This window comes from Marmota marmota, unplaced genomic scaffold (genome assembly GCF_001458135.2).
Source record: "Marmota marmota marmota unplaced genomic scaffold, marMar, whole genome shotgun sequence".
Lineage (NCBI taxonomy): Eukaryota > Metazoa > Chordata > Mammalia > Rodentia > Sciuridae > Marmota > Marmota marmota.
The window spans coordinates 40,597,735-40,609,413 of record NW_025999842.1 but is presented as its reverse complement, the minus strand read 5'-3'; the positions used below and the strand labels follow the sequence as shown (position 1 = coordinate 40,609,413).

The window sequence follows — 11,679 nt, the reverse complement described above, 5'->3', positions numbered from 1 at the left end:
TGGGCGCGGCACCCGCCTCTCCCTGCGCGCTCCGAGTGACCAGAGTCCGGTGCACCCCTCCGGGTTGCTGCTGCGGCTCCGGCTGCTGCTGCTAAAAGAGGACTCAGCTCAGCTCAACTCCTCTCTAATTATCCCAGCACAGATCTCGCTGCGACGTAAGCACTCAGCTCGCGCACGCACTCAGCTCTTCTCTCCCTGCCTCTTTGGGAAGGATGGCAATTTTTGTGGCATTCAAATATCCCAAGCCCCAAGTTTATCTTGCTTCAGGTCCCCACTCCCCAGCAGACTGCTGGGGCGGGTTTTGCCTGGCGAGGCGAGGTAGGGACGCCTTCCAGCCTCCCCACGCCCCTCTTTCATCCTTTGTGTGCAAGACCCCAGAGTGTCAGGGCGAGTAGCTCCTGTAGATGGTAATCCACATTGACACACATTTTCTAGTTCCTCTAGGAGGTAATTTTGATGAGGAAGGAGTACAGAAACATTTTGTACTTTCTGCCTTCATTGTAAACAGAGACGTTTAATTTAGTAAAGAAGATCAGAGCGGTTTCAACTCATTGTGTTGATGATTAAACCTCTGGAGAACTTACATAAAGTTTTTCAACCATAAACTCTTCTCTGTTAAATTCCTATTGAAGAAGATGAAAATGAGAACCGGGACCAGAAAAAAAAAATAATAACACAATTGTCAACGAAGGAAAACAGGCATTTAACTCATTTCTGATCTCATAAAGGCAAATATTTCTAGAGCCATAATCTTTCCCTCAGTTTTATGCATCTGTATATCAGAATCACCCTAAATGAAGAGTCTTTGTGTGTAAGGTGGCTGTAAATGAGTTTGAGAAAAAGAATTTTTTTTTCAAAGTACAGTATATATACTGTCACTAAGCCTAACTCTGGCTTTGCAAATAGTAGGATGGGATCATGAGTTTAAGTTAGCTCCATGCAAAAATATTTAATTAGCACCTCTACATATGGGGCATTATTCTAGAGTATATGGATTGGAAATGGTATTGAAGATTTTTAAAAAATTGCATTATTTGTCAACTATTAGAACCTTCAACTTACAGACATACTTGTTTTTATTGCTATTTTCCTGAAGATGCTATAGACAAAAAGAAAAAAAAAACTTGTATGGCAGACATAACATTTCATTAATTAAACTCATGCAAAGTGATGTAGGGATCAGAATAAGAGAATAAATTACACACGTATACTAACATGCTCATTACTCATAAGGAATTTGTAGTTGGTTGAGTTTTGTTTTATTTTGTTTTTGAACCAGGGACTGAATCCAGGGACATTTTACCACTGAATCACATCCCCAGTCCTTTTTATTTTTTTTATTTATTTATTTTAATTTTTAGACACTAGGTTGCTTGAAACCCTGGTAAATTACTGAGGCTGTTCTCCAACTTGTGATCCTCCTGCCTCATCCTTCACAGTCACTGGGATTACAGGCATGTGCCACCATGCCCAGCAGAATTTATGTTTTAAGTAGTGGTGAAAAATAAACCATATAGATACGTGTGTACATTATATATAAATGCATGTGTTGTGTGTGTGTATACACACACACACTATATAGGTGTCTCTGAGAATCTATCCCAGATTGGTTCCAGGACCCCCTGGGCTAACAAAATCTACAAATGCTCAAGTCCCTTATATAAAATGGGCTAGTATCTGCACATAATCTAAGTTCAATCTCCCATATACTTTAAATCATCTCTAGGACTCTTAGAACACCTTACACAATGTAAAGATATGTAAATAGATTTTAGACAATGTTTTCAGGGAATCATGACAAGGAAAAATTTCTGTACATGTCCAGTTCAAGTGGAATTTTTCTCCAAATATTTTTGTTCCTTAGTCCTTAGTTTGTTGAATCCAAAAATACAGAATGCATGGATTCAAAGTATATATATAATAATGCCCCACATGTAGTAGTGCTAATTAAATATATAATTCTGGCTTTGCAAATAGTAGGATATATATAAATAGTTTTATATATGTATATATAAAGAGAGAGAATATGGATTGGAAGTGGTATCGAAGATTATATATATATATATATATATATATATATATATATATTTTTTTTTTCCTCCTTCTAGGACTTTATATGATTATGACCCTCATAAGCATTCTGAATGCAACATGAACCATAAAATAATCTGGTTCTCATTTCAAAAAAGTTTGAAGAATCATTTTGGCCAATATGTTAAAAAGAAAATTTCTATCTTATATCAATTCTATGAAGAGGCTATCACCAATAATGAGAGACAATTCTCCATTTTGTTTCTGAAGGTCTACTAAGTTTTCTTTTTTCCAGATTATCTTTTCAAGGATATCTGCATAATGAATAGCCTTGGAAGAGCCTTGAAAGATAGAGATAATAGTACCTCCATCCAGAATGAAGAGAGAGTTTATTTATAGCATTTGAAGGGGGATGTTTTCCTACTGAACAAAAGGCAAGCAGGTATATTTGAATCCCTGAACTTAGAATTACTCCACTGTAACACCACCATTATGTGTACAAGTGAATCACATGATTCTCTTCTCTTAGCCTTGTGGAATTGGAGCTGAGAGGCCAGTGCACAAAACGTTGATGCTGTTATTTCCTGCAGCACCTGAGTGAGAAAGTCCTTTATCTCTGACCCAGGAGTTTGACATATTCTACAAGCATCCATGAAACTACAGCTTGTATGTAAGATTAAAACTCAGATCCTTCACTGTATTTAAAAACTATTGCTTAAATTTGTTTTCTAATATGGAACAATTAGACTATATTTTTTAGAGGAATTTACAAGATAAATTAAATTTGTTGGTCCATGATCTGATGTAACTGCATTTAGTAACAATATGTTTATTATAACTTGCTAACAATAGAATTGCTTCAAATAAGCTTATTTTAATATATCAATATGTGATATAATAGTCTCTGTCCTGCAATGGGATTTTTAGAATAGAGCAGTTAGGTAGATATTAAAAAAAAAACTTTTTATGACATTTGCAAACTATTAGTCTCTTTTTCCAATATTATACTATTATCTTTACTAGTACTTTTGAAATTAGTTTTGGAACCAAAATAAACACAAAGTCATCTATGAATTAAACAAGGTATTTATCCAGAGGACATCAGTGCATTTGATTCCATTAAATATTAATTTACCTTGTTAAATGAATGCAAAGTAGTGTAAGAACTAGAATATGAGAATAAATTAACTAAACAAAAGGATTAATTAAAGCATTATTGGAAAATAATTAAATCAAGAACTTCAGGTGTTTTCAAGCAACTGGAAAGAAAAGTCTGCTGAATTTAAAATGGATAGAGTAAGTAGTTGGTGTTTTAAAATATTTTATTGGATTTATTGTATAGAAAGAGGCACAATGAAAAGACGCACAGTTCAATTACATACTCTAAAGTAAACACTTGTTTAAATATTTATCCAGGATAGAGAATAGAACCTTGGCAAGAAAGAGAAAGCCCCCATTGCTATCTCTTCCTAACTATTGGCCACATCTTTCCAATAAGTGAAGTCACATTATCTTCCTTTTGAAATTAATTCTTGTTTTTACTTAAATTTTATAAGCTAAGTAACCAGTGTAGTTTTTCCCATTTTTGTACATAAATCAATATCTCTATGTAATTTTTTGATTGGCCTTTTTCCTTCAATAATACGTGAGATTAATCCATGTTGCTACTTGTAGTTAGTTAATTCTTATTTAGTGATGATGCATGTTATGCAATCTATGCACATACTAGAATATATTTTTCCTCAGATGAAGATTTGAGATTTATAAAATTCGGGCTGTTATTATTCATGATGTATGAACAGTCTTATATGCATCTCAGTGCACAAAGACTTACTTAGAAATGAAAATTGCTGGATCATATGGCATAAGCATCTTTAAATTTAGTAAACAATGCTAAGCTATTTTCCAAATGGCTGTACTATTTCACTCTCCCACCCCCACAGCAGATTCTGAGTTTTCACTGTACCACATTGTCATTATTTTGCATTACTATCTATAATTTAAAAATTTAGGGCTGGGGTTGTGGCTCAGTGGTAAAGTGCATGCCTAGCATGTGTGAGGCATTGGGTTCGATCCTCAGCACCACATAAAAATAAATAAATAAAATAAAGGTATTGTGTCCATCTACAACTAGAAATATTTTTTTAAATTTATCCATCTGATTTCAATTAAGGATATTGCATTATGGTTTTAGTATCTATCTGTTTCCATGATTAGTATGAGGTTGAACAAATTTTTGTGTTTTGGAGAGGCACTTGTATACCTTTTGTGGGAAGTGTCATTTCAAAGCCTTTGCTCATATTTAAAGGGGGTTATTGTTTTGTTATTGTCCTGTAAGAAGTATTTGTTGTTGTGTGTATGTTTTTTATAGATTCTGCATCTATCTTTGTCAGTGGCATATGTTGCAAATGACTTTCCCAGTCTTTTCTCTTGCCTTTTCACTCTCTTTACTGTGTCTTTTTTTTAACAGAATTGTAAATTTTAATGAAGTTCAAATTTTCCTCTATGAATGGTGCTTTGGGGGGGTTCCTGTTTAAAAATCTCTAGTTACTCTGATATCCTTCAGTATACCGTTGAGAAGACTTGTGGTTTTTCTTTTTACATATAGAATTGCAGAAAATCTAGAACTGTCTTTTCTGCACAATGTGAGAAATGCATCAAGTTTATTTTTCTCTATGAATATAGAATTCACTTAGCATATTTATGGAGGCAACTTATTAAAAAGACCCACCTTTTGTTTTTCAACTGGAAAGATGGACAATCATTTTCATAAAATAAATCACCATAGATACATGGATTTTAATTCAATACAAATTTTAAACTTTACATCATTTTATATATCCTATAATCTTCAGTGATTCTCTAAGCATGGGCCACAAGCCAACAGTACCAATAACACTTGTTAACTTGTTAGAAATGCAAATTCTCTTGGTTGACTTATTGAATCAGAAATCCTTACAAAGATGTAGGAACTAAAAACATTTTCTGACCAGACCAGACCTTTGAGTAATTCTGTTTGGCCCTTAAGCTTGAGATAATTGCTCTAGATTTACCCACATATTTATATTGTACATGGATCCTTATTCCTTCTTATATCTCTGAGTTTTCATATAGAATTGTTATTCATTTATTTGAAGAACACTTTTTAATTTGTACTTCAGTCCAGATCTTAGAGTTATAATTTTTTTTGTTTTGTTTGCTGAGATTCACTTTGTTTTACTTTCATTCTCAAAGAACATGTCTGCCAAGTATAAACAGAGATTTTATAGATTAGCAGCTATTTTCTTTTAACACTTTAAATATTTTATTCCATTTTTTTCTGGTTTTTCTTATTTCTGCTTCAAACTGTCAGTCTTTTCATTGTTCCTTTGAAACTAATCTCTTTCTCTAGATGACTTTATCTTCTCTATTTTCCAGAAGTCTTCATTAATTTTTTTCTTACTTTCCTCTTACTATTACTTTATTCTTCTATTAATTTATACATTTTTAAAATTCTGGTTGGGTCGTATACTATGAATCCTAGCCCCTATTCTAATGACTTTTATTTGTTTTGGAATCATCTAAGTCGTAATATCATTAAATATTCATTCTGTTCCATTTTCTTTCTCCTCTGCTTCTGGAATTCCAGTCATATAGAATTTATATCTCCTTACTGTGTTCTCTGCACATCTTACAGAGCATTTCCATCATTTTTCTTTCTTTTATTTTCAATATTTTATATCTAATGTGCTTTCAGTTTATTGAACCTCTCTTCAGCCTTTTCTAATCTGTGTTCTACCTCTTTGCTATCATTTCATTACATTCTTAATTTTAATTATATTTTTATTTTTTTTAGTATTTCAACTGGATATGTAGAGACATGTCAATTATGTTGTAATTGTTAATCTTAGTTTTTTTTATTATCTTCATAAAAAATTTGGTGATTTTCAAGTCCTTATTTATACCAACATTTGGGTTCCCAATGTATCTACCATATTTTTTATTGTTTTGTCTATTGCTTCTGCTTTTCATGAGCATTATATTATCTCCTTGAGTGTCTAGATATTTTTTATTGCAATGATGTGTCACTTACTGGCACGGATACTTTCTGAGAAATGTCTTGTTAGCTTATTCATCATTGTGCAAACATTATAAGCAAACCTAGATGGTACAGACTACTACACACATAAGTTATCCAGAATAGCCTATTACTCCTAGGCTACTCACCTGTACATCCTGTTACTGCACAGCACAGCCAATTATAACATAATGGTATATATTTTTGTATCAAACAGTAAAAAGTTACATAAAAACAGTATATATGGTTATATAAGATAAAAAGCCTTCTATCTGCATAAAGCACTAACCATGAATGAAGTTTGCAGAACTGAAAGATGCGATGGGTGGCTCTTTTGAAAACCTTTTAATTTTCAATTTTTTTTTTTTACTTTTTTGTAATAACACTTAGCTTAAAACACAAATTTTACCGTTATATAGAATCTTTTGTTTGTATTCATATTCTTTGAGCCCCTTTCTGCTTAATTTTTGGTTTTACATTTAAAAATTTTTGTAAAAAAATAAGACACAAGTAAACACATTAACCAGGGCCTACACAGAATCAACACCATCAATATCGTTGTCTTTCACATTTACATCTCATTCCACTGGAAAGCCTTTGAGGGACATAACATGTATGGAGCCATCATCTCTTAGGATAACAATGTCCTTTTCTGGAAACCCTCCTGAAAGACCTGTGGAGGTTGTTTTACAGTTAACTCGTGTGTGTGTGTGTGTGTGTGTGTGTGTAGATAGATAGATACAGATATATAAAAAGATGACAACACACCAAAATAAAGTTTTAAGTATAGTGTATTAAATATAGGAAATAGTCACATGGCTTTTTATTATCATTATTGAGTGCATGGTATGTAATTGTATATGCTTTGCCTTTGTATGAATGACAGTAGAGTAGATTTGTTTATATCATCATCACCCCAAATTATATAGGACTGTGATATTACAATGGATACAACATCACCCCCAGTGATAGGAATTTTTCAGGTCCATTATAAGCTTATGGAACTGCAGTCATATATGAAGCCCATTACTGACTGAAATATCATGTGGTATGTGACTATTATTACATTTGTCCTTGCTTTTGCAAAACTATTTATAGGCATATATTGAAACCTTGGATAATTTTATCTACCTCCAAAGAGTTTTTATATTGGATTTTATCAGTCATCTGGGAACACTACCATTCATGGACAATTGGGCACTAGATTTCCTGATAAATTTAACCCACTTTCAATAATGAAATTATTTAGAATTGAACTGCAATCTCATTGAGGGTAAATATATTTCTTGCAGAGGACTGTTTATGTCTCCCGAAAGCTCATACATTGAAACTTTGTTCTTAATGTGATAGTATTTGGGTTAGGGCTTTTGGCAGGCAGATATTTAGGACATGAAGGCAAAGCCTTCATGAATGGGATTAATTCCCTTGTAAAAAATACCTCTGAGAGCATGTGTATGCCTTCAGTCATATGTAATTACAGCAAGAAGATGGCCATCTGTGAACCAGGAACAGGTCCTCACCAGCCACTGAATTTCCTAGAGCCTTGACCTTAGACAATCCAGGCTACAGAACTGTGAGAAATAAAATTTTGTTGTTTATGAGTCAACCAGTTTATGTTTTGTTTGTTTTAGCAACCAGAATGAATGAAGATACTTCTAATACACTTTATTTCAAATACTGTCCCTTAATGGGCCACTTTATTTCTACACCTATCCCATAGATCTTCAAAGATGTTAAAAATCATGGTCAGCTTCTCAAACTGTAAGCTGCTCTTTTCCAATCATAAAATACCTCTAGGAAAAAGTAGTCCCCAATTCTGGATTTACCTCCTCCAACCTTTCTCTGATTCTGTCTTCTTGGCTTTCCGATAGCTTCAGGTTGGGTTTTCTTTTATTTATTGTCACTTCTAAATATCTTCAGCAGAAAGGTTGATCTCCAAAATATTTAAACTGAATTTCTTTCTTAATACACTGTGGAATAATTTAAACACGTTTCCATATTTTATTGCTGATAGACATTTTTAATGTCAGAGATCATAATTTTATGTCTACATCTACATCCTTATATGTAATTAAAAGATATACACAAACTGTTTTGCCAGAAGAAATAATGTCTGCATTATACTCACTACTAGTAGCTCACATGTTCATAACAACAACAAAACAACAGAAAGCCCACAAAATTTTGATTTAAGCATTTAAAATATATTTCTAGATATTTCCTTCATTATTTCTCAAATGTTCATTTATTTCATTACCTGCAAGTTATCACTTACAGACAAGTTATAGTCGATCCTAAAAGTATAAGAAAAAGCTTTTAGTTTTAACATTTAATTTGGTTAAAATTTAAAATTGGGACTTTTCTTTAGCTTTTTATTTTGAGATAATTGTAGATCCATATTTTTAATTTTATAAAATAATGAAGAAACTTTCCATGTATAATTAGCCAATGTTCCCTCAGTGGCAGCATCTTACAGATCTATAATAGCGTCACAATCAAGATGTTGACTCGATACAGTCAGTAGTCAGAGCACTAAAATCAATGCAAGGATCCTTCATGTTACCTTTTATAGCAATACCACATCCTTCCTCTAAGCGCTATTTAACCTCAGACCTCAAAAGACCAGTGCTCCTAATCTATATAAATGCACCAAAAACTGTAGAGTCATCTTTCTGCAATTAGGTTTCTCACTAGCAAGCAGCCTCCCAAACACGAAGGAATATTAAGAACATTAAAATTAAAACTTGGCAATCTTCAGTTTCATAATAATTCACAATGTCTATTGTGACTGTTGTAGTTAATATAAAAAATTCTTTTTCTCTTGATATTTACTCATTTTTTTTCATATCTACCTCCTACTAAAGATAAAAATCAAAACAAGGGTATTGCCCTCATTTTATAATGCCTTTTAAAGCATTGCATATAATATGTGTTGCAGATGTAGTTAGCAAACTCTTGCTTCATCTTAGTATTGTTAGCAATAACATCACACCTTCAAAGTACCCAGAAATAACAAATTGATCCAGTTATTCCCCTTGTGATATGAATGCTTCACAAATAGGCTGTTAGCTGCAGTGGAAATTGTATTGCTTGCCTTTCTTTCTAAGAAGTAAATGTTATCAAAAAGGTGACCATATTAAACCTTATTAAGCTGGCAAGTTTTATTTAAAGATTTTAATATATATTACATACAAATATTTTAATAATATCTCATTCCATAAATCTATATTAAGCAAATTTTTTATTATTTTATTTTGCAGCATGACACTCTACTGTTAATAACGACTTTCCTAAGAGGTTATAATTTGCCTAGGTCACTTCATTGCATGTGTCAATAGTTCGAACACACCTAGTTATACAGGTAAAACAACAAACACCTCAGCAAGGAAAAACATTCCCTCAAAGTTTTACCACAATCAGCAACCAAGCACTCACTCCTTGGGCAGCAGATTGGTATAAATAACACTAAACCCCCTAAAGTGAGTCTGTCCAGAGTGAAGATATTTGAGCAAATAAACACGTGGAAAAGTGCTATATTGCTGAATTTTCCAGAGCTGTCATTTCTCAGATGAATGCAGTTATAGCCAGCTTTGTCAACGGCAGTAAACATAACTGTGACTAAATGTCACCCTGTTAGTGATATCTCGTCAGCAGATAAGAACGAATTCAGTTCTGCCTCATTGCTTTTGTTTTGAGGCATGTCATTTCGGTTAACTTATTTCCATGCCCACCGTTCAAACTTAAATATTTTCATTTTCTTAGGAGTGATTTTGATCTCAAAAATATTGGCAATCTTATTTGTACATTATATCTGTTAATAATCATCTAATGAAACCTAGGTTTGTTTTAGTTGAACATAATTAGCTAAACTTGATAAGCATTAGAAGTAAATTTCCTACACAAGCACATAGGAACCATATGTCCGTTTGCTGTGTCTCATAGCTCTCATGCCTAGCCTACACTAAACTATTCATACAGGCAACCAAGGGGGTGGGGGAAATGGAAGAAAAATTAAAAACTTATTAAGTTAAAAAATTATATTCTGGTGTGTTCTAGCTACAGATAATTTTTTAATGGAAATTGCCCATATATTGTTCAAATGAAGCATTTTAGATTTTTGATAAGAGTTGTTTTTGACATTTGATTTAATGTGTTCTATGTCCAAAAGATTTTTTTATTCTTCAGTAAAATCATCCTTTGAAAATTCTTCTGCTAGATTTCTATTGGTTCACTTTCTTCCTGGCTGTTGTGCAGATATTTATGTGCCTTTCCCAAATAGTTTATCTTCTGACTTACTAGAGAGGATTACCTAATAGGAGAAACCTTGAGTCTGTCCAACTGGATATATAAAAACTATTAGGATACCATTCTTAGGTGATACAAACAGCACATTAAAAATCTAGTAATTCATGGACTGAAACTTCACATGTCATTTCATAAATATTGAATAAAATCTTGTGTGAAGTTTCATCTTTACCAACTCATCTGCTCTTTCATCAAATATTTATTGAGAATCAGTTATGATGTAAGTCCTGCCTCTCTGCATCATGTTTAACTTGCCATCATGGAATACTACAGGTAAATTACCTGAACTATCAGAATCATATTTTCCAAAATCCTCATTTGGAGGGATTATATTATAATGGTCATGTTTTCTGGTTTAAGATGGGCACAGATACATAAATTCAAACCAACTCGTTTATATAATGGCTGCCACCAGTGATACTGTGGCTTTTCAAGTTGATGTTGTAACCAAAAGGTATCCTTATAGAATCTCTTTAGGAGTAATTTAGTGTTCTTCAATCATCTGAAATGTGTTTTCTCAACCATTTTAGGTAATAACATATATGAGGATACCAATAACATATATGAGCATGCGGAGAAGATAGAAGATAGGCCTATATATTTTATGCAATCTTTGGAAAGCTTTTTTTATCCAGTATTGTTCCACTCAAAAAAAAGTAAATTATAAAATGAAAGAGTGACTTATAAGAATGTAATCTGGACTCCTACTGTCAGTTATATGTGTGAAGGTAAATGATTTCTAAACTTCAGAACTGTAAATTCTGGTCAGACAAATTACATGTGCTGTATTACAATTGATCACTCACAAAGTGTCTGTTGACTCCTTGTAATTAAAAGCTACAAGTCTTGGCTTCATCAATTGATGTGAAGCTTTGCTAGTTTTTATGTCTGAATAATCACTCCTTTGATAACAGTACTTTTGATGACAGTTTTCTCTTTAGCAGTGTCAGCAGCTACCTTATTTTCCCTGCCTCTGATTGACCCAGCTCTTCCTAGCAGAATCCAATGTTGGCTGCGATGGAAGGACTGCCTTTCTCTGCTTCCTTAATCAATCAAAGCAAAAGTAAGGTATAAACCAAAGATCTGAAAATCAAATGTTATTAGGAACTCAGCAGGGACTCTTAAAATGTGAAGCAGGCCACATAAGGCCAAAGAGCATGCTGGTAACTGTGGCAGACTCACCCTCCAGACATCCTGATTTCTTTTCACACTGCATAAGACATCAGAACATCAGATGGACTAGCAGTTTGTGACCCTTAACATTAACTAAAATTTCCTTCCCACGC

General features: G+C 33.1%; 1 protein-coding gene and 1 long non-coding RNA gene across 5 annotated transcripts in view; one reads left to right on the top strand and one right to left on the bottom strand.

The window, feature by feature from the left end:
* Clvs2 (clavesin 2) overlaps positions 1 to 1,230 on the bottom strand; it is a 65,092-nt gene extending 63,862 nt beyond the window's left edge. For 2 of the 3 annotated variants that reach the window (XM_048797308.1, XM_048797354.1), the window contains exon 1: positions 1 to 192. This exon is cut by the window's left edge. The gene's annotated coding sequence lies outside the window, so the exon portion shown is untranslated. The other variant, XM_015498546.2, reaches the window with a different exon arrangement.
* The window catches only part of LOC125614503, a 12,288-nt gene extending 1,050 nt beyond the window's left edge, over positions 1 to 11,238 (top strand). The window contains exons 3-5 of one of the 2 annotated variants that reach the window (XR_007345106.1): positions 2,327 to 2,473; positions 2,561 to 2,697; positions 10,924 to 11,238. This is a non-coding gene — a long non-coding RNA (uncharacterized LOC125614503). Of the gene's footprint in view, positions 1 to 2,326; positions 2,474 to 2,560; positions 5,317 to 10,923 lie in introns of those variants that run through there. The other variant, XR_007345094.1, reaches the window with a different exon arrangement.
* The last annotated feature ends 441 nt before the right edge of the window (positions 11,239 to 11,679 follow it).